The sequence below is a fragment of the Miscanthus floridulus genome, chromosome 8 (assembly GCF_019320115.1).
Source record: "Miscanthus floridulus cultivar M001 chromosome 8, ASM1932011v1, whole genome shotgun sequence".
Classification (NCBI taxonomy): Eukaryota; Viridiplantae; Streptophyta; class Magnoliopsida; order Poales; family Poaceae; genus Miscanthus; species Miscanthus floridulus.
In genome coordinates this window covers 28,958,138-28,981,907 of record NC_089587.1, presented here as the reverse complement: position 1 = coordinate 28,981,907, position 23,770 = coordinate 28,958,138, and the positions used below count along the sequence as shown (strand labels likewise).

General features: G+C 44.0%; 1 pseudogene; it reads right to left on the bottom strand.

Annotated features, from left to right (window-relative positions):
* Positions 1-209: 209 nt before the first annotated feature.
* Positions 210-23,482, bottom strand: LOC136471432 ((6-4)DNA photolyase-like; annotated as a pseudogene).
* Between the last annotated feature and the right edge of the window lie 288 nt (positions 23,483-23,770).

Here is a 23,770-nt window from a genome sequence, read left to right as displayed (position 1 = left end):
TACTGAAGAGGAAGAACAATGCTAAAAAAGAATTGGCTGTCCACATGTCCTGCCTAAATGGATTGCACTTGAAAAGTTCATTTTCTGCAAAGAACTAGGAAAAACTCCCCGCCCACCCCCCCCCCCCCCCCCCCCCCCCCCCCCCCCCCCCCCCCCCAATATAAGACCTAGTACATGGACAGCAGTTATAATTATTGCATACACCTGCTACATGATCATATATTACAGATCTGTTAGTTCATTGTAGGATATCAGAGTAGCTACGGATCGCAAGTCATTTCCTTTCGGTAAAACTGCTTTGGTAAAATATCAGACGAGCCACGTATGACAGATGCTGGATGCGCAACTGAAATTATAAATGCTGAAGGTGAAACAAGTAGTGTAAAGTTGTCACAGAAGTGGGAGCTGCACATCACTCAGCTGTCCCATTCCTCTTCAGTAGCTTGGCACTGGTTGAGTTAGACGTGTCTTGGTCACCATGGGGCATTTTTTCGTCGCAACGAGTTCAACGTCTTCCCTTTAGTAGGGTTGGCATCAAGGCAACTCGACGCATAAGCTTCTCCCATCCTCTTTCTACACTCTTTGCTTGCAGTCTCATGATCAACCACTGTAAAACCAAACCGATGCAAAATATAAACTAATTATCAGTAACCATAAAGATGGAGAAGCCTTCTTTACCATATTGTCCTTCATTTTTACCTGGTTTTGGGTAGTCTTTGCCAATAATACAATTGGCTTTCTTCTGGATGCTAATGGGAGCAGTCCAAGGCTCGTAAATGTACTCCCTTGGCATGTCTAAATTAGTAAAATGTAGAATTGTGCAAAATAATATTGGTTAGTCCTCTATCTGAAGGGACAAACAATGCTGACTTCTGGCTTCAGAAGACTATTTATGTTGTCGTTGAAATGTTGTTCCAGAAGTACCTTTCAGCACTGGGATGAAATGCCTAATGTAGTTTCCATTAGGATCATACTTCTTCCCGAATGTGATAGGGGAGTAAATTCTGTGGTACTGTTTTGAGAAATGCACGAGAAATGTAAGCTAATTATTAGTATGAACAAAAATGTCAATAATAAGTGCTATGTGAAGGATGTGCATTATCAGTAACCTGATAGAAGAAGGATGAGCAAGAGAGCCACAGCCAATTGCCGTTGTTAATGGCCCAGTCAGAATCTATCAGTAGCCTTTCAAAGACATCACGTCCTTTTTCCCAGTGAATAAACTTTAAAAGAAATAGGTTCAGAAGTTAGTATAGGCAATGTAAGGTAGTTTGGAATCAGTCTTTAGAAATTTCTTCAGATGCATAATGCCAATTGTCCACAATAAAAAATGTCCCAGAGAACGTTAGGCAAGTAAATCTCCAGATTCTACCAGCACAATATTGACCCCCACTAAATAGCTCATCTAAATAATCCAATAGCCATATTTTTCAATGAAGAGACTCATCTAGCAAAACAAACAGCTCTTATTGATTACCTTCTTGCTTAACTAGAACTCGAAAGTTGCCAAAAGAGCAAAATTTACAATTATTACAAACATACATATTCTGTAAAGCAGATTTCAACGTAAATAATTCCCAACAGAGTTCTTATTCAATGCAAGCTTTACAGATCACAGAACATACCATATCACCACGTGTCAAGAAACAAGCAACCGAATGGCGTGCAAGGTGATGCATCCAACCCTACTTCCTCAGCTGGAAGACAAACACACAAAAAGAAAGCTATCAGATACTCTTGAGAGCGACACAAATGAAGGAACAGAAAAATAGAACAAGAAAAGAAATAGCAAAGTGAGGTTCTCTGGTAGATATTCATTTGAGAAAACCTGAATCATGATAGCATCGATCCACGGATATCAAGTTTGGCCATCTCTCCATGCAACAAATAGCTCCTCGTTCTCGCTCCATGGAATCTAAACTAAATGGGATTTGGATTACGACTGTGCTCATGAAAAGTGCATCATTGTAAAGGAGAATGGTTCGGATCAAACAGAGTCACCTGCTTGCATATTTTGTTTCCTTTCATTCGGTCAAAATTAGGAGTTCCATAAGACACTGTGTAGAAGAAGTCTCGCCACAGCAACTGTTACAAAAACATGAGACATGAACTCAGAACTAAAGTAAAGAAGCCGTGTAGCCAGATTGTTCTTTCATGTCCAACAAATGCAGTTGTGGTTTTGTATGGTTTCTGACGCTCTTGTACACATCCTGAATGCAGTGGTAAAAATATCTGGCAGTGGTAAAAATATCTGGAAGACAGGCACCCAAACTGCACAATAACAGCATGACAATCCGTTTTTAACACTTTATAATCTAAATAAACAGCTAGCTGCATTGAGTCATTGACAAAAAACATACCTTCAAATACGGTGACAAGACAGTTGTGGAAGGTTTCAGAAAGGCAGAGGGGTCACCCTTTGGTTTCTCAAATTTGGCAACCCATTCCTACCCAAAACAACACAAAAGAATGAGGTCATCAGTCATCACTTTCAGATCACCTGTAGAAACATCAAAGAATAACAGACTTGATGGATGTCAGAATGTTGCTATTCCAGAAGCAACCACCTTATTTTGAAGCGATTCTTTCATTCTCCTCAGAGCTTCTGTCTCTCCACCACGGAATGGTGGAATCTCCTCCTGCGAATGGCCATCCAGCAGTTCAGAGAGACCGATCCAGTCCAGTAGTAACTGAAATACTAGTTCATTGGAGCAATTGCCACTCCACCCTTACCTGGCTGATATCCCCATACCCAAGCTCCTCCACTGTAGGCACGGGCAACAGCTCGTATTCCCCTGTGTCTCCGAGCGGTGGGAGCTCGGAGTATTCCTCCATGGCAGGATCTGGCGGCTCCCCAGCAATGGAGACAAAGGATTGATATGTCAAAGGCGGCCGGCCACCGTTCTGCAAATTGGCAAAACCAGAATCAGTTAAGCACATTTGGTTGTGAGTAATGAGTCATGAGTTCACTGGTACTGAATACTAGTATCCTAAGCTTTCCGAGTTTTGAACACCTTCTTTATTATTTCTGCTGGGTCGAAGAGTGTATGGCTGACAGGCGTGAATCCCTCGATCCCGGACGCCAATGCAAAATCCTAAAAGTACAAAAATCTTCGTCAGGAAACATCTGTTAGATTGATCTCAATCTTAGGCCGCGTTTAGTTGGTAAAATATTTTTTGTTTTGGCTATTGCAGCACTTTCGTTTATATTTAACAATTAGTGTCTAATTATGGACCAATTAGGTTCGAAAATTTTATCTCGCGATTTCTCACCCAACTGTGCAATTAGTTTTGTTTTTCGTCTACATTTAGTACTCCATGCATATGCCGCAAGATTCGATGTGACACTTTGGGGTGAAAATTTTTGGAATCTAAACGGGGCCTTAAACTGGACCCAACTTTGGGCCTTTGATTCGTGTCCTGATCTGGAGCGTCCAACCCACTATGGCTGGAGGACCCCTGTCACACTGCGCAATAAATAGAGATGAGGCCGACGGCTCAAGTCACGAGGTTCGGCTGAGCTGAGCCCCCCACCAACATCTAAACCCTAATCTGATCTAGAGGGACTACTCGCTATAGGTGAACCAAAACCTATGACACGTTCTAGATAAAGAGACATGGACACAGAGAGGATGGACAAGGGCTGTCAAACTTGACACTCCAGAGGGGGAGGGTTCAGAGGACGTCATCACGTTCGTCGGTGTAGTCTACGCACGGGCAGCGATGGTCGGTAAAGAGAGCGATGAAGACGTCGACGTCGATGGAGCGGGCGGCGCGGCTGGTGGCTTCCCATCACTGGTTGCGCCCCTCTAGATCGGATTAGGGTTTAGGTGTCGATGGGGAGCTCGGCTCAGGCGAACCTCGTGACTTGAGCCGTCGGCCCCCACCTCTATTTATTGCGCAGTGTGACAGGGGCCCTCCAGCCATAGTGGGCTGGACGCACCTGATCAGGACGCGGATCAAAGGCACAACTGAACCATTGGGCCTAGTTTGGGATTGAGATCAATCTAACAATCTCCCCCATGATCTTCTACTATCTTTCAATTTCGTATCATTTACTTTTATTCATTCCATTACATATTAGCGCGTAGAGCATGTTTCATCGTCACGGTCAATTACCGATAGATTTAATAGCTACAACATACCACTCTGTTCTGAAATAGATACTTAACTTTGGGCCTTCTTTTGTCTAGGAATTACAGGCTTTCTTTTAAATCCATGTCAGCTACATATTCTCTGAATACGTTGGGTGGTAAGCCTTTTATAAGCGGATTCACGAGCATCTTTTCGGTACTTATATGCTCAAGACTTATGACATAATTCTGGACTTTATCTTTCACAACATAATACTTTATGTCAATGTGTTTGGCAGCACCACTTGACTTATTGTTGTGAGCATACTGTACTACCGGATTATTATCGTAGTATAACTTAAGTGGTCTATAGATGTCATCAATCACCTTCAAATCGGGTATAAACTTCTTTAGCTAGTTCACCTGCCCTGTTGCCTCATAATACGCTATAAACTCGGCATACATTGTGGACGATGTAGTAACGGTTTGCTTTGAGCTTTTCTATGAAATAGCTCCCCCTGCGAGAGTGAATACATATCTAGACATGGATTTTCTATCATCTCCCGCATAATCAGAATCTGAATATCCCACTTGAAAGTATCTAGGCCCTTAATTGGGTTTCGGTGATTAATGACAATACAAGATTACTATGACTAACATGTGTTTTGCAGAGACAATTAAGTTAGGTCATGGTAATTAAGATTAATTGGGCAATCAAGGTGGTCATGCCCCTACGATGGAAATCGTTTTGGTTTTCAAAGGATGGATGACAATGTTAAGGATGACTAGTTCTAAGTGTCGATTGGAGTTGGAGAGACACTTAGAGTAGTTTAGGACTCTGTTTTTCATTTGGCCGTACTATTAAGGGGGTATGGACGGATAGCTTGACCTAGATGAGTCTAGTGAGTTAGGTATGGTGCACACTTGTTAAAACTAGCACTAGGTAGCTCCACAACAGCCCTATGATCCTATGGAGCAAACTTCATTCACATATGATCGAGAGTTGGAAGTGAATGGAGGGTCAAATGCTGACCGGACGCTGGCTCCGGTCGGACAGGACGCTGGCTCCAGTCGGACCGGACGCTGACTGCAGGGTCCGATCAGTTCATTTGACCAAGGAGATTACGTCTGGCGCGACCGGACGCTGAGTGGTCAAATGACTGGACGCTGAGGTCCAGCGTCCGATCGACTCCAGTAAGGTTCCAGAAGAGAAAATCTGCGACCAGACGCGTCCAATCAGTACTGACCGGACCCTGAGGGTTCAGCGTCCGATCGAGTACAGTAAGGCTCCAGTGAGGGTTAAATGCGACCGGACGCGTCCGGTCAGTGATGATCGGATGCTGCCAGCGCCTGGTCAACACTTAATCACGGGTGTATGGGTTGAACTGACCGGAGCGTCCGGTCAACATGACCGGAGCATTCAGTCACCCCGCAGAGGCACATAACGGTTCGTTTTTCGGCCCTTGTTATAAATAGAAGCTCCACTCGTGTGTGGAGTCACTTTTGCTCATTCTAACAGCTGAGAAACACGTTTATGAGTGCCAAGAAGAGCAAGGTCCTAGTGAAGTGATTGAGATTTGAGAATCCAAGATAGTAGCCTCATTAGTGAATCAAGAGTAGCAAAGTGTGCATCCACCTTTCTCATTAGGCTTCGCGTGGTCAAGTGAGAGTTCATGCTTGTTACTCTTGGTGATCGCCATCACCTAGACGGCTTGGTGGTGATTGGGAGCTTGGTGATCACCTGGTGGAGCTTGTGGGTGACCCAACTCAAGTTATGAGCGATTGTGGGTGATTCACCGCGACGGAGTATCAAAGAATCAACCCGTAGAGAGCACTTGATCCTTACGCGGATCAAGGAGGAGCTACACCCTTGCGCGGGTGCTCCAACGAGGACTAGTGGGGAGTGGCGACTCTCCGATACCTCGGCAAAATATCACCGTGTTCATCTCTCTCTATTTACTTTGAGCAATTCAATACTTGTTTTTACAGTCATAGAATTACCATGCTAGAGTAAATTTGAAACATATGTTGCAAGTCCTTTGTGCGTTAGATTACTAGAAACACTTTTCTAGGCACAAGGGGTTAATTGGGCTAACCGTATGATTTAGTTATTGCAAGAAAATTTAGAATTAGCCCAATTCACCCCCCTCTTGGGCATCTTGATCCTTTCAATTGATATCAGAGCCTCGTACTCATGTTTTTAAGCTTAATCGCTTAGAGCAAGATGTCTCACGGGGATGGACCTCCTCCTATCTTTGAGGGAGATGACTTTCCATATTGAAAAATCTGCATGGAGGCGTACTTAGAAGCTCTAGACGTTGGTATACTTAGAGCCGCCTCACAAGGCTTCCCAAAACCTCGAGATGCTACACACTTACAAGGCGATGAGGTTCATTATGAAAAGTAGAATGCAAAGGCTCGAAACATCATCTTTAGAGGCCTTTGCAAAGATGTGTTTAACCACGTAAGGAACCACAAAGACACCCATGCACTATGGTCGGACGTTTGTGCACTCCATGAGGGAGCCAAGAGTGAGCGTGAGGAACGCTATCATCTTGTAATTAAAATGCTAAATTCATTTGAGATGCTTCCCAAAGAATATGCTAATGAGATGTATTCATATTTGAATGTTCTTGTAGAAAAAGTCAATGGGCTTGGACTTACTCAAATGTCATCATCCGACGTTGTGAGAAAGATCTTGAGTGTCCTCCCCATTAACAAATATGGACATATTATGACCGTGCTACACCAAGGTGATCTTTCCACCGTTACACCGACACAAATCTTGGGAAAGATCAATGCTCATGATATGTACATGCACATCATGCCACAAGATGGCTCATCCTCTACCAAGAAGAATGAGAAGAACTTAGCATTCAAAGCTAGCCAAGAGAAGGGTAAAGCAGGACTTGAGTATGAGAGCTCAAGTGATGAAGAAGATGATGATAAAAATCTTGCTCTCATGGTGAGAAAAGCCGCCAAGATGCTAAAGAAGCTAAACAAGAGTGGCATCAAGTTTGACGACAAGAAGAAGAAGTTCTTCACAAGCTCTAGAAGAAAGCCAATGTCCGAAATGGATTGCTTCAATTGTGGTGAACTTGGTCATCTAGCACACCAATGTACAAAGCCCAAGAAAGACAAGTTCAAGAACAAGGTCAAGGGCAAGAAAGATGACTCAAGCAATGAAGAAGAAGAAGAAAAGAAGAACAAGCCATACAAGAAGAGAGATGGCAAAAATAGAGACTTCCACAAGAAGAAGAAGAGTGGAAAGGCCTACATCATCGGTGATTGGCTCACGGACATTGATTCATCTAGTGGATCATCCGATGATGATAGTGAAAATGAGAAGGTGGTCACCATTGCTATTGATCTTTCATCTTCACCGCCATCATTGCCTTCATCCTCTACACACCTATGTCTTATGGCCAAGGGTGAACGCAAGGTAACTAATAATGATGATAGTAGTGATGATGAGCAAGCTAGTGATGATGATAGCGATAGTGATGATAATGATTCACCTTCATATGATGATCTTGTCAAAATACTAAGACAATACACTAAGATCATTAGAAAGAGTAGAGCTAAAAATAAAAAGCTTGATACTAAAAATGATTCACTCTTAGCAAAATGCGATACATTGGAAAAAGGCTAATGTTGAGCTTAAAGAGACAAATGATGCTATATCATCCAAACTCAAGGAGCTAAAATCTTCTAAGAAAGAGCTTAAAGATAAACATGATAAACTTGAGTGGGTGCACAATGAGCTCATCACTAGCCACAACAAGCTAAAATATGAATATACAACTCTAAAGATCAATTATGATACTCTTGTTATTGCTCAAGAATTTTTATCAAATGAGCTACATGATGCTACTAACCATGTTGTTAAGATTGATATAGCTACATCATGTAATGATTTAATTGATAAGAGCATTGAGTAAGGATCTAGTGGTAAAGGCAAGAATGTGGTTGAGTGCAATGACTATGATGAATATGTCAAGCTCAAGAATATAAATGAAAAGCTCATGAAAGATCTTGAAGAGATGAAAAGCCACAACACCATTGTGCTAGAAACTCTTGATCATGATGAAGAGTTAATCCTTGAGAATGAGAAGCTCAAAGAAGAGAACAAGAAGCTCAAGGAAGAGAAGAACAATAACGTTCTTAAGGAAGAGAACAAGAAGCTCAAGATGAAGAAAGAGCATCTCAAGATGGGATTGAGCAAGTTTGCAAGAGGCAAGCATCTCCAAAGTGAGCTACTCATGAACACCATCATGAAGATGGATAGAAGTGGTATTGAATATGTGGCAAGTGTAGAGAAGAAGAAGGCTCAAGTTCAACAACAACAATCAAAGCCAAAGCCAAAGCTAAAGAGATGTTTTGAGTGTGGACAAGAATGCCACTTTGTTCATGAGTGCCAAACTCCACCGCCACAACCATTGCCCAAACATGCTAGACCTTTTGCCTTCAATGCTCACTATATGCTTAGAAATGATTCTAGTGGAAAGATGAAAGTTATATTCTTAGAACCCCTAACAAGAATAGGCCTAAGAAGATTTGGGTGGCTAAGTCACTTGTTAAGAAGGTGAAGGGCCCTCAACAAGTTTGGGTTCCTAAAGCTTGAATCTCTTGTGTGTAGGTGAACTACAAGACTAGTGGAAGTCATTAGGTTATTAATAGTGGTTGCACTCAACATATGATCGGTGATCCTTGTATGTTTACCTCACTAGATAAAGAGGTAGATGGACAAGAGAGAATAACATTTGGAGATAACTCAAAGGGCAAGGTTAAAGGACTGGGCAAAGTGGCAATATCAAATAATCATTCCATCTCCAATGTGCTTTATGTTGCTTCATTGAGCTTCAACTTGCTATCCGTTGGATAATTGTGTAATCTTGGCTTCTAATGCTTATTCACCATGAAGAAGGTTGTTGTATCCAAGGTAGATGATAATCAAGTGATATTTAATGGATTTAGATACAATAACTTATATCTAGTGGACTTCACCTTCGAAGATACAAATTTGAAGACTTGCCTATTCACCAAAACAACACTTGGGTGGCTATGGCATAGAAGACTTGCTCATATTGGGATGAGCTCACTCAAGAAGCTTATGAAGAATGATTTGGTGAGAGGGTTGAAGGATGTGAAGTTTGAAAATGATAAGCTTTGTAGTGCATGTCAAGCCGGCAAGCAAGTTGCAAATACCCATCCAACAAAAGCTTTTATGTCAACCACAAGAGTGCTAGAACTCTTACACGTGGATTTATTTGGACCAACAACATATAAGAGTTTGGGAGAAAACTTTTATTGTCTTATGATTATTGATGACTATTCAAGGTATATATGGGTATTCTTCCTTCATGACAAATCCGAAGTTGCTTCTTGCTTTAAGAAGTTTGCCAAGAGAGCACAAAATGAATTTGAAGTGAAGCTCAAGAAGATTAGAAGTGATAATGGCAAAGATTCTGACAACACAAACATTGAAGCCTATTATGATGAAGTTAGAATCAAACATAAAGTCTCCGCAACTTATACTTCTCAACAAAATAGTGTAGTTGAGGGGAAGAACCAGACATTGATCACTCTTGCAAGAATAATGCTTGATGAGTACAACACCCCCAAAGCTTTATGGGCGGAAGCAATCAACACCGCATGCTATGCATCCAACCACCTATTCCTTCAGAAGTTCCTTGACAAGACACCTTATGAGTTGCTTAATGGGAAGAAGCCAGACGTCTCCTTCTTTAGGGTGTTTGGTTGCAAATGCTACATCTATAAAAGAGACAACACCTAGGGAAGTTTTAAAGACGTTGTGATATTGGTTTTTTTGTTGGTTACTCATCAAAGTCCAAAGCATATAGAGTATTTAATCATACCACCGGCTTAGTTGAAGAAACATATGATGTGGAATTTGATGAATCTAGCGGCTCCCAAGAAGCATATGAGAATCTTGATGATATAGGTGATGAACCATTGAGGGGGGCTATGAAGAACATTCTGGTTGGAGACATCAAGCCTAAAGATGATGAAGATGATGTACAAGTGATAGATCCACCATCTTCATCAAGTGTATAATAAGATGGTGAAAAAGATGAGAGAGTAGAAAATAAAGACACTCATGTCTCCCATGAGCAAATGGTGGTACAAGCACAAGATATTGATGCTCCACAACCAACTCATCAAGTGGTCAATAGAAGAAATACACCTCTCCTACAAGATCATCCACAAGATCTCATCATAGGGAGTCCATCAAAGGGTGTAATGACTCGATCTAAAAAACTTACTTCATTTATTGCTCATCACTCTTTTGTCTCTTGCTATGAGCCTACCAAGATAGAAGAAGCTCTTAAAGATCCAGATTGGATCAATGCCATGCATGAAGAGTTGAACAACTTCACTCACAATGAAGTTTGGACTCTTGAAGAGTGACCAAAAGGTGCAAGAGTCATTAGAACAAAATAGGTGTTCCGAAACAAGCAAGATGATCAAAGTATTGTTGTGAGGAACAAGGCAAGACTAGTTGCAAAAGGGTTCTCCCAAGTTGAAGGTTTGGATTTTAGAGAGACTTTTGCACCGCTTGCAAGATTAGAAGCCATCCGTATCCTACTTGCATATGCATCACATCATGAAATGAAACTATATCAAATGGATGTGAAAAGTGCATTTTTAAATGGCTTTATTAATGAACTAGTCTATGTTGATCAACCTCCTAGGTTTGAAGACCCTAGATATCCTAATCATGTTTATAAGTTATCCAAGGCACTATATGGGCTTAAGCAAGCCCCAAGAGCTTAGTATGAGCGCCTTCAGGACTTCCTCATTAAGAAGGGTTTCACCATTGGGAAGGTCAACACTACACTATTCACCAAGAAGCTTGATGGGTATATCTTCATTTGTCAAGTATATATTGATGATATCATCTTTGGATCATCAAATGAAGACTCATGCAAAGAATTTGGTGAATTGATGTCAAAGGAGTTTTAGATGTCAATGATTGGTGAGCTTACATTCTTTTTTGGTTTTCAAGTCAAGCAAATGAAAGAAGACATCTTCATCTCTCAAGAGAAATACACAAAAGATCTTCTCAAGAGATTCAAGATGGATGAATGTAAGCCAATCAAGACACTAATGCCTACCAATGGATATCTCAACCTAGATGAAGGAGGTAACCCGGTTGATCAAACTCTTTACCGTTCTATGATTGGTAGCTTGTTATATTTAACCACATCTAAGCTCGACATCATGTTTAGTGTGTGTATGTGTGCTAGATTTCAAGCTAAATCTAAGGAATCACATTTAATTGCCGTAAAAAGAATCCTTAGGTACCTTAAGCACATACCAAGCATTGGCCTTTGGTATCCCAAAGGAGCTAGATTTGAATTAATTGGCTATTCCGATTCGGATTATGCCGGATGCAAAGTTGATAGAAAAAGCACATCCGGAGGATGCCATTTGCTTGGTAGATCACTTGTGTCTTGGTCCTCCAAGAAGCAAAATAGTATGGCCTTGTCCACCGCCGAAGCGGAATACATTGCCGTGGGTGCTTGTTGTGCACAAATATTATACATGAAACAAACTTTGCTAGACTATAGTGTAGTTCTAGAAAAGGTACCTCTTTTGTGCGACAATAAAAGTGCGGTAAAACTTACAAATAATCCGATTCAACACTCTCGCACCAAGCACATAGATATCTGCCATCACTTTCTAAGAGATCATGTTGCTAAAAATGATATTTCACTAGAAGGTGTAAGGATCGAGGATCAATTGGTGGATATCTTCACTAAACCGCTAGATGAGGCAACTTTTTGTAGATTGTGGAATGAACTCAATGTGCTTGATTTTAGCAACTTCACTAAAAATTGAGCTCGTGTTGTCCCTTGCATTGCATTGTAATATACAACATGTTTAACGCTTTATAATGCATATAGGGCTTGTCTAACATGGTTAAGATAACCTCCGAAAAGCGTGTGAAGAGGCTTAACCTTGGATCAAACTTGATAAGCAGCTAGATTTACTTTCAAGTATTGCATTGCATATGCGTGATTGGTGTTTGTCGTTTATCTTCAAATTGCCCTCTTATTGCCTATTTTCTTAAAATAAATTATAGCCTAAGGCAAAATAATTTAAAAAACTTGAGGGTTTGAGAGAGGTCACTCACATCAGTCCTAATTGGTGTTTATTTGGATCTTATTTGAGTTGGGACTTGATTGGGAACAGGTAGTATGAAGGAACATTGAAGATTTGCTAGAAAAGAGTGACCGGACGCTGCACCGGACTCTGATGTCTAGCGTTCAGTCAGTTCATAGGAGGTGAACTTGCTGCGAAGGAGTGACCAGATGCTGAAACAGTATTTTCCCAGTGCCCGGTCAGGAGGAGCTTCAGTGTCCGGTCGATCATGAAGACATCAAGGCTAGGTGACCGGACTCTGGCTGCGTCCGGTTGGTGTCCACCGAACGCGTCCGGACGTAATTCCAGAGGAATTGGACCTCTTTGGAATCGACCGGACGCTGGGTGGTAGCGTCCGGTCGCTACCACCGGAGCGTCCGGTCAGTAGATTTCGTGCGGCTTCAGGATTCTTATCTCCGTTTCCTTTTCTACTCACGTGGGAACCCCTTTATAACCAATCCGGCCATACCTAGCACCGCATCCGCCCTTGCCCTAGCCAGCCTCCCCACTCCGACGCCATCGTAGCTCCTCGCATCACCGTAGCCGTGCCCGTACGCCGTCATAGATCCTCTACGCAAGCACCGTCGCGCCAGCCTCACCATGCCGCCACGCCCTACCTCTCACTATAGCTCAAGCTCGCCACCACAGCGCTCCCTGGATCCTCCCGCGCGCCTCCACAGCGCCACCAAGCCGAGCTCCGATGTCCCTTGCACCGTCGTCTGTCCATGGCGCCGAGATTCACAGCCGTAGTGCTATCCTCATCCAGCGCTGGTAAGGCCCTGCCATCACGCCCTATCAATCCTTATCTCAACTTCGCTGTGACCTAACCATTCATCAAAGAGCAAATTCCAATTGTATTCAGGGTCGTTGATTCACTGCTCACCACAACCCTAACCCTAGCTGATTCGGTGTTTTCCCCACGTGACACTTTTCTCTTCTTAGATCGTCGGTTCGTCAGGTAGCAAGCCAGTCGCTTCAATTTCGTACCTACATTGTTTGCTCTCTTAGGGTTTTGCATCTATTAGAAATATTGTACTTATTCGTATATCTATCTATTCCATCGTGCAGCGAGTCCGTGCCGTTGAGGTGACAGGTGTTGTTGTCAGTTAACTCAGGGCTAAGTTCGTGAGTAAGGATCGAGGTCAAGCCTCGAAAGTGTCAATGGATAGTTGATCTTGTCAGCGGCAGTGGTTCTAGTTAGATCAGATGGATCGTACCAAGAATGTTGGTGGTGGTCCAGGAGATGATGATCAGAGGCCTTCGCCTCGCCTGCCTACAGGTCCTAAAGGCAAGGTGATGAAGAAGGTTGCATCAAAGAAGCACAAGTACCCTAATGCAGAGACAGCGAGAGCAGTAGTAGTTGCAGAGGTCGTAGAGCGTGTCGAGAGAGGAGGTGCCCATAGTGGAGTTGTCATTACAGATCAACCGCTTTCATCGGAAGCAAGGGCTAGAATCGAGCTAGTTGAGCGCCTTCATGGTGGTGCACCTAGGACTGTCATGATTGCAGGAAGGCATCATGCTATTGATGAGAGTCAGCCATATGGGGAGTCACAGCAGGTGCCACAGCAGACTCAGGAGCCTCAACCAGCTCAGGAGACACAGGAGGGACAGCCGTCATAGCAGTCTCAGGAGGGTGAGCAGGTCCAGCAGGCCGAGGAGACAAAGCTGGCACCCTAGCCACAGCTATGCCGCTCTAGTTGTACCCGTGTTCTAGTCTCACCGAGGCCGCCGACTCAGCGTAGGGGTTCTCATCCACCACCTCAACCACAGGATCCGCCTCTAGTGACCCATCTTGACCTGAGGGCCGCCACAGCCAAGCAGGTGCAGCAGCTGAGGTTCATGGACTTCGAGGTGTGGTTTCCGCCCAGGAGGGATGAGAGAGCATCAGAGGGATTCTCTACACCCCTGCAGGAGGACTTCTACAATGCATATATGAACAATGGAGCAGTTTTTAGATCTCAGTGGGTTTACAGCATTAAGGCTATAGTCGCAGCAGCTGGAGAGCATATTCACCCCTACCTTGCATATCTACCAGGGCTAACAGATCTGATTGGACAGATAGGAGTATATGTTCCATCTTGGGTTCGTTAGTTCTATGCTTCTCTCTATATTGACCCGCACCATAGATATATTCACTTTGCATTCAAAGGCAGAGACTACCGACTGACGAGTTAGAGGGTCAGGGAGATACTGAGGCTACAAGAGCAGCCCATCAAGTTACATGAGGTCTGTTATGGATAGATAGAGCCTCTCAGGCGTCCTCATGGTGGCAATGTGCCCCCTACAGACTTGGTTTGCCACTGCTTCAAGGAGCCTTTTGGCGAGGGCTCGTGCAGGAACCCCAGTGACCTTACTCCGACTGCTCAAGTACTAGAGGCTATTATGAGGAGGACACTACTTCCTAGGATGGGATACAAAGAGGGCTTGACTCATATCCAGCTATGGCTTCTCAACACCCTGATGTAGCAGACAGTGTTTGATGTTTGGGATCTTCTTCTGTCTAAGATGGAGGACATGATAGCTAAGGGCTTTAAGGGTCATAGGCAGCTATCCTATGCTCACTGGATCACTTTCATTATCATCAAGGCAGTGACAGTTAGGTTACCAGAGATGGTTGCAGAGTACAGAGGTGCCACCACCGAGTTTCCTACTTATAACATGGCACAGAGGATCAGGCATAGCACGCCACAGGCACCCAGTCAGCCTTGCCGTCGTCTAGATATACCAGAGTTTGCAGCTCAGTAGGATGAGATTATCATGGATATAGCAGCTACTGAGGAGGAGCAGCTTGAGGCTCAGCAGGAGAGGAGCGAGTCTAGTGATAGTTTGGATGATGACTACCTGCCTATTCCTCAGATGCCTCTACGCAGACATGATGTAGAGGCCAACAGTTCTAGCTCATCTCCACCTGCCCCACAGACGAATCTCACTTTGCTTGCTATACTAGAGCGGATGAGACAGGACTAGGCCAGACAGGCTCAGGAGACTGCTGCTACGTTCGCATAGTTCCAGACTCGTCAGGACAAGTTTCAGAGGTAGCAGCAGGTCATCCAGCAGCAGCAATAGGCCATCTAGCAGCAGCAGCAGGCCATGCATCAATAGCAGTTACTCATGTAGTAGTAGCTTCTTGGTTTCATGCAGCATGTAGTGACAGCCATTGGGGCTCCACCGCCACAGCCTTTGCCCTAGCTTGGTCAGCATGGTACCACTTCGACGACTCCAGCAATACAGCCTAGTGGGCTTCAGAGTCAGGGATAGCCACCAAAGCTGTTTGCTTCACCGACAGTACAGGTGTCTCAGTGGTTATCCTCGCTAGTGGTAGCCCTGTAGTTCACACCACTTTAGACGGGCTTCACACTGGATCAGTCACCCTCGCTATTTATGCCCGATATGTCAGTCTCTAGGAGTCTTGGAGCATCTTTTAGTGAGTTGACAGGGATGCCTACACCGCCACATATGCATGCCCCAGGTCCTTCTACAGCAGCTCCCGTTGCCGTGACTACTTAGAGGCTCCCTTCTTCTGTTGCATCTTTGGATCCTACGACAGACATACCAGCAGCATCACAGGCTGCACCTACCCCAGCTCAGACCCAGACCGCTTCAGCAATGCTTTCAGCCATAGAGGGTCAGTCAGTATAGAGCTCAGGGTCAGATAATGATGGCACCCAGTTCCAACTTGCCCCTCGTACCTCAACGCTCGGCTCATCCGGTGCAGCCCCACCGACCGACGCTTAGGTTTTGGTGTTTGATGCCAAAGGGGGAGAGGGTTCGAGTATGTAGACTCAGGGGGAGTGACTTTTAGGGGGAGCCTAGTTAGCTATTAGTCTATTGTATACATTTAGAGTTTTATTTGTGTGATACACCATTACTATTATGCATTCGTGTGTTTACCTCCATGCATTAAACCATATCTATGTGATAGTGATATCTACGTGATTGTGATATATGACATGTGTGCTCTCTACTTCATAACTACTTATATGTCATATCACTTGTGTTATGCTCATTTGCCTTGATTCCGCATTTATACTATGATGCAAATGAGTTTTATTACTTGTACGCATGCTTATTTCATATCTTTTGAGTACATCATGTTGGCTTGGTTCATATAAGCTCGCCTAACCTTTTTGTTCTTATTGATAAAAGCTTATATGATCCAAGCATGTTAACAACCTCACTCTTTCACATACTCGAGGTGGTATTGTCATCAATCACCAAAAAGGGGGAGATTGAAAGCATCTAGGCCCCTAGTTGGGTTTTATTGATTAATAACAATACAAGATTACTATGACTAACGTGTGTTTTGTAGAGGCAATTAAGTTAGGTCATGGTAATGGAGATCAATTGGGCAATCAAGGTGGTCATGCCCCTACGATAGAAATCATTTTGGTTTTCAAATGATGGATGACAAGGTTAAGGATGACTAGTTCTAAGTGTCGATTGGAGTTGGAGAGACCCTTAGAGTAGTTTAGGACTTTGTTTTTCCTTTAGCCATACTATTAAGGGGGGTATGGATGGGTAGCTTGACCTAGATGAGTCTAGTGAGTTAGGTGTAGTGCACACTTATTAAAACTAGCACTAGGTAGCTCCACAATAGCCCTATGATCCTATGGAGCAAACTTTATTCACATATGATCAAGAGTTAGAAGTGAATGGAGGGTTAAATGCTGACCGGACGCTGGCTTCGGTCAAACCGGACGCTGGCTCCGGTTAGACCAGACGCTGGCTACAGGGTCCGGTCAGTTCATTTGACCAAGGAGATTGCGTCTGGTGCGACCGGACACTAAGTGGTCAAGTGACCGGACGCTGAGGTCCAGCGTCTGGTCAACTCCAGTAAGGTTCCAGAAGAGAAAATCTACGACCAGACGTGTCCGGTCAGTACTGACCGGACTCTGGGGGTTCAGCATCTGGTCGAGTACAGTAAGGCTCCAGTGAGGGTTAAATGCAACCGGACGTGTCCGGTCAGTGATGATCAGACGCTGCCAGTGTCTGGTCAACACTTAATCACTGGTGTGTGGGTTGAACTAACCAGAGCGTCCGGTCAACATGACCGGAGCATCCGGTCACCCCGTAGAGGCACATAATGGTTCGTTTTTTAGCCCTTGTTATAAATAGAAGCTCCACTCATGTGTGGAGTCACTTTTACTCATTCCAACAGCTGAGAAACACGTTTATGAGTGCCAAGAAGAGCAAGGTCCTAGTGAGGTGATTGAGATTTGAGAATCCAAGAGAGTAGCCTCATTAGTGAATCAAGAGTAGCAAAGTGTGCATCCACCATTCTCATTAGGCTTTGCATGGTTAAGTGAGAGTTCATGCTTGTTACTCGCCATCACCTAGACGGCTTGGTGATCGCCATCACCTAGATGGCTTGGTGGTGATTGGGAGTTTGGTGATCACCCGGCGGAGCTTGTGGGTGACCCAACTCAAGTTGTGAGCGGTTGTAGGTGATTCACCGCGATGGAGTATCGAAGATTCAACCCATAGAGAGCACTTGATCCTTGCGCGGATCAAGGGGGAGCTATACCCTTGCGCGGGTGCTCCAACAAGGACTAGTGGGGAGTGACGACTTTCTAATACCTCGGCAAAACATTGCCGCGTTCCTCTCTCTCTATTTACTTTGAGCATTTACTTTGAGTAATTCAATACTTGTTTTTACAGTCATAGAATTGCCATGCTAGAGTAGGTTTGGAATATAGGTTGCAAGTCCTTTGTGCGTTAGATTAATAGAAACACTTTTCTAGGCACAAGGGGTTAATTGGGCTAACCGTAGGATTTAATTATTGCAAGAAAATTTAGAATTAGCCCAATTCACCTCCCCTCTTGGGAACCTTAATCCTTTCACCACTATATGGAGTGAATCAGATCTTCTATATGTCATCATGAGGCATTTTATTCCTTGCAAATAACGTAAGACTTTCTTTACTAATTTCTAGTGTTCTATTCTAGGATTGCTCTGGAATCTACCAAGTAACCCGATAACAAATGCCAAGTCAGGGCGCGTACATACTTGAGCATATTGTAAGCTTCCGATAGCTGAAGTATATGGAACCACTTTCATTTGATCGATCTCATATTGGTTTCTGGCGCATTGAAAATCCCCGTATCTATTGCCCTTGACTATAGGAGCAGGTGAGGGACTATATTTATGCATACTAAATTTCTTTAAGATTCTTTCTATGTATGCCTTTTGTGATAGTCCTAATACTATTTTACTTCTATCTTGGTGAATCTCAATCCCTAGAATGAACGAGGCTTCACCAAGATCTTTCATATCAAATTTTGAGGATAAAAACTTCTTTGTCTCTAGTAGTAGACTAACATCATTACTAGCAAGTAAGATGTTGTCCACATACAGGACAAGGAAGATAAACTTCCCATTCTTAAACTTTGCATAGACACAATTGTCCTCAACATTCTCTTTAAACCCAAAATTCCTTATTGTCTGATCAAACTTAAAGTACCACTGTCTTGAAGCTTGTTTTAATTCATAAATGGATTTCTTTAGACGGCATCCCATTCGTTCTTTTCCTCCTATGACAAAACCTTTCGGTTGTGCCATGTAAACATTTTTCTCCAAGTCCCTGTTGAGAAATGCCATCTTTACATCCATCTGATGTAATTCTAAATCGTAATGTACCACTAATGCCATTATGATTCTGAAGGAATCTTTACATGAGACTGGAGAAAAGGTCTCATTGTAATCAATCCCTTCTCTTTGCATAAAGCCTTTTCTCACAAGTCGCGCTTTATATCTCTCTATATTCCCTTGAGAGTTAAGTTTTATTTTGTAGACCTATTTACAGCCTACTGTTTTGGCTCCTTTAGGAATTATTTCTAAGTCCCAAACTTTATTAGCATTTATAGATTTTATTTCATCTTCCATGGCCTTAAGCTGATTTTCTAACTCTTTGAGACCTTCTAGGGGCCTCCACATTTGGCACATCTTTTGTTTGAGGTTGTTGTTGCTCCCCCTCATATGTGGCATAGGTTCTACAGGATCCTAAAGAATAGGTTCCTCATCGTCATTCATTATTGCCACAGGCGGAATAACAATAGGTGCTAACACCATAGTGTCTTGCACTATCGGTGCAGCGACAGCAGGTAGTGAGAAAAATAGCTCATGAATCATCAAAGTGGGCGCATACACCCACTTCTCTTCAAGGTCAATTTCTCGAGCTACCATGCTTCCCCTCATCATTTCATCCTCTAGGAAGACAGCGTGTCTCGTTTCCACAAACTTTGTATGTCTGTCTGGACAGTAGAAACAAAAACCTTTTGACTTTTCTGGGTAGCCAATGAAATGACAACTCACTATTTTGGGATCTAGCTTCCCAATATTTGGGTTAAATACTTTAGCCTCAGCAGGACTCTCCTACACACGTAAGTGGTTTAGTGGGGTACTCTTCCTGTCCATAACTCATACGGTGTTTTAGGCACCGACTTACTTGGTACTCTATTGAGACTATGAATGGCGGTTTTTAACGCCTCCATCCATATGCTTAATGGTAAGGTGGAGTAACTTATCATACTGCGTACCATATCCATCAGGGTGCGATTGAGTCTTTCAGCTACTCCGTTTTGCTGAGGTTCGCCTGGTGTAGAATACTAGGCTACTATGCCATTCTCCTGTAAGAACCTTGCAAAAGGTCCATAAACTTGGCCATATGGGGTATGCCGACCGTAGTACTCCCCCCATGGTCGGACCTAACTATCTTAATCTTTAAATTATTTTGGTTTTCAACTTCTGCCTTAAATATCTTAAATTTATCCAATGCTTCTGTTCTTTCTTTGATTGGATAAATGTAGCCATAACGGGAGTAATCATCCATGAATGTTATGAACGAATCATAACCATCCACACTTTTTACAGAAAATGGACCATAGATGTCTGTGTGAATAATCTGTAGAATTCCTGCGCTTCGTTTGGCATCTTTCTTAATTTTCTTTACATACTTTTCTTTTATGCATTCTCTGCATTGTTCTAAATCTGAGAGCTCTAATGAAGGAAGAATATTATTCTTAACTAGTCTTTCTATTCTCTCCCTTAAAATATGGCCTAAATGATAGTGCCATAATTTTGACAACGCATCGTGAGCTCTCTTTCATTTTCTATTTACATCCGCAGACGAGGATACATTATCATTGTCGCACGCAACGTTCCCATCATTGTATACAACATTCACTTCATCACGTAGTGATAACAAATAAAGCTCATTTTGTAAGATAGCAATACCAACACATGCATTATTAAATGTTATCTTACATTTGCCATTTCTAAAATGGTAATCATATCCATCATTGTCCAAGCATGAAACACTAATCAAGTTTCTCTATAAGAAGGGAACATAAAGTACATCTCTGAGTAAAAGTGTGAAGCCATCAGCAAGCTCTAGAGAAAGATCGCCAACGGCTTCAGCATCTGCTCGGACTCTATTTGCAATTTTAACGTGTCTTTCTCTTCTTTACGTAGTCCTCGTCGAACGGAATCCCTGTAAAGAATTAGCAACATGAACAGTTGCACCTGAGTCAATCCACCAAGTAGATTTTGAATACTGTACATACAAGGATTCATTTATGAACATAATAATGTTCTGACCTTTCTTTGCCATGATCATCTTTAAGTAGTCGGGACAATCTTTCTTATAATGTCCCATCTTCTTGCAATAGAGACACTAATCTTTTTCTACTGTGAACTTGTTCTGCTGAGGCTGATGCAGCATGGGACCCTTTCCCTTTGACTTTGAGGAGTTAGGATTAGTATCCTTTTTCTTGTTGTCTTTAAGATAATTGATAGTGCCACCATTGGTATCTTTCATTCTTTCCTCCTCTTACACACACATAGCCATGAGCCTCTTCATGTCCCATTTCTCAGGCTATATGTTGTAGTTGACAACAAAAGTGTCAAACTCTTTTGGCAAGGAAGCAAAAATCAGATGGATAAAAAACTCTTCCTTGAGAGCCAGATCCATTGGTTTTAACTTGGATGCCAAATTGCTCATCCTTAGTATGTGCCGTCTTATGCCACCAGTTACAGAGTACCTCTCTGTCACCAGCTGCTTTATCAGTTGGGTAGCATATGTCTTTGAAGAGCCAGCGAACTGACTCTTTATTCTTTCGAGGTACTCGATGACGGTGTCACACTCTAGGATTGAGCCCACAATTGCAGGCTCAATCGTGTTCTTTATCATAGCCATACATTTCTTGTTGGCAGTGACCCACTTCCTATGCTCAAGGTCATAGGACATCTTTTAGGATGCAAAATCCCTCTCTCTTGTTGCCCAAATGGCATCAACCTCGTTTGTCTCCCTTATCGGTGCCACAGGCTCAGTGGGACATGGTGAGATGACTACCTAGTCCACCTCAGCTAAGTTGAAGGCTAGGTCAATTTTTTTCTTCCACTCCGTGTAATTATCATCTTTGAGAGTGGGGATCTCTTTGATACAACCCATCAAGTTGTATCCGCCTAAAAACATAATTCATATAGAGTGAGAACACAAACATAATAACAATAATTGCGTGCCTTAGTTCCAACGTTGGTTCAAATAAAAACATATAATTGTCCTCTACACTAATTCTACATCATTGTTGGACAGAAATAGAATTAATGCAGGACAAAACTCATCATAATATTGCCATTAATCAACGTTGATCAAAATAATAACAATATTATAATAAGCTAAAAACATATCCATTTTTTCAAAATTAAATTCTCCTGTTGGTTCAAATTTAACAATGAAAATAACAACTTTAAATACGTAGCGGAAAAATATTCTCAATTTAGTGGATTTTACCTACAGGAAAATTCTCTTTTCTATTTTCTTTAAGCCATTTATCCATTTTCTAGGAAATAAATATTTACTAGAAAAGAAAAACAAAAAATGACTCATTTTAGCACTGTTCATTGGCCCAGCAAGCAAAACGGCCCGGCCCACTTCTCAGCACGCGCTGCCCGCACCCAGGCCGCAACCTGGGCCTGGGCCGGCAAAGCTGTGTGGCGTGCTCGGCCGCCTAGGCCACGAGTTGGCCCGATCGATCTCGGCCGCTCGTCTGCATCAGACAGCTGCGCACGCGCGTCGGTCAAACAAAACAGCGCCGCATCGCCCGAAACTGAAACCCTATTCATTCTTTCTTTCCTGTTCTCTCTCACTCTTGCCGAGCGACGGCCACGGTGGCCGTCGACACCGGTGAGAAAGACTGCCACCAGACCAAGTCCGGCTCCCCTTCCTCCTTTTCCTTTCTTTTCTCAGCCCCGCGAGCGACAGAGCGCAACCGACGCAACGCAGGGAATGGCGGCTCCGCCGTGGCACCCCTCGCCGACGCACGCGTGCGGCCGGAGCCACGCGCGGCACCGTCGAGTGGAACCACGGTGGCACCTTTTGGCCCGAGCCTAAGGAGGAGATCATGAGGCGGTGCTCCTCCCGCCCTAGCGGCTGGGGTTGACTTCCCGTGCGACTACACCGACGAACGTGATGGCGTCCTCTGAACCCTCCCCCTCTAGAGTGTTGGTTCGATAGCCCTTGTCTATCCTCTCTGTGTCTATGTCTCTCTGTGTAGAACGTGTCCTAGGTTTTAGTTCACCCTATAGCGAGTAGCCCCACTTATCGACACCTAGATCGATCCTATGTGTCCAACAACATCACCCAGGAAAGATACGGAGAGTGGAGAAAAATGATCTTAGCGGCCTCACCGTGACTTTCTTATCGTGAGCCTGTGCGTACGGCTCAGTGTCGGACGTGAAGCACAGCTTGCCGATGTTCCACTGAACGCAAATGAACGAAGGGTGAACCCAGGATCTCGTCATTGTGTAGCCAATGGGCAACGGTTGAAAGGGTAAAGAAAAAAAGATACTAGTACTGTAGGATTTGCATCTAGGGCGGAAGAGATAGACGGATGCTTACGTCCGTGAGGGCCACGCAGACCGTGTCGGCGATGTCGTCGCATGCGCAGAGGAGGAGGAGGAGGCGGGACCCGAGGCGGCGGAGCCGAGCGTCGAGGTCGCTGAGGCGCTCGAGGAGGAAACAGATGTGGGCGACCACGGCGCGCGCAGAGCCCGGGGAGGACGCGATGGGGTCCAGGCAGAGGTAGCGCGGATCAAGCACGAACACTGGGTACAGCCGCGTAGAGGCGGCGCCGGCCCCGGCCTCGTAGCGGTGGGCCGCGTCCAGCGCCGGGTTGTCGTGCACGCGCAGCCCCTTCCGGAACCACAGCATCGCCGCCGTGGCGGCGGTTGCGCCCTCCATCGCGGGTGGGCGGGGGTCGCGGGGTGCGAAGGAGGATTGGGGGATGGATTTTGCCGGCGGTGGAATTGGGAGTTGTGAAATTGGGAGAGATGGTACAGGCCGTTGATGCGGGATTGGACGGCGGAGGTTTGAACAAGGGAGGGGTAACCGTAGCGAGTGGCGCGGGAAGTGGCCACGTCGGTTTCGTATTGGTCGTTCTTGTCGTGCCACACGGGATCCGGTGCGGATTATCAAATGTGGACAAGCAGCTGCGGAGGGGAGATGACCTAGATCCATTCACGCGGGCGT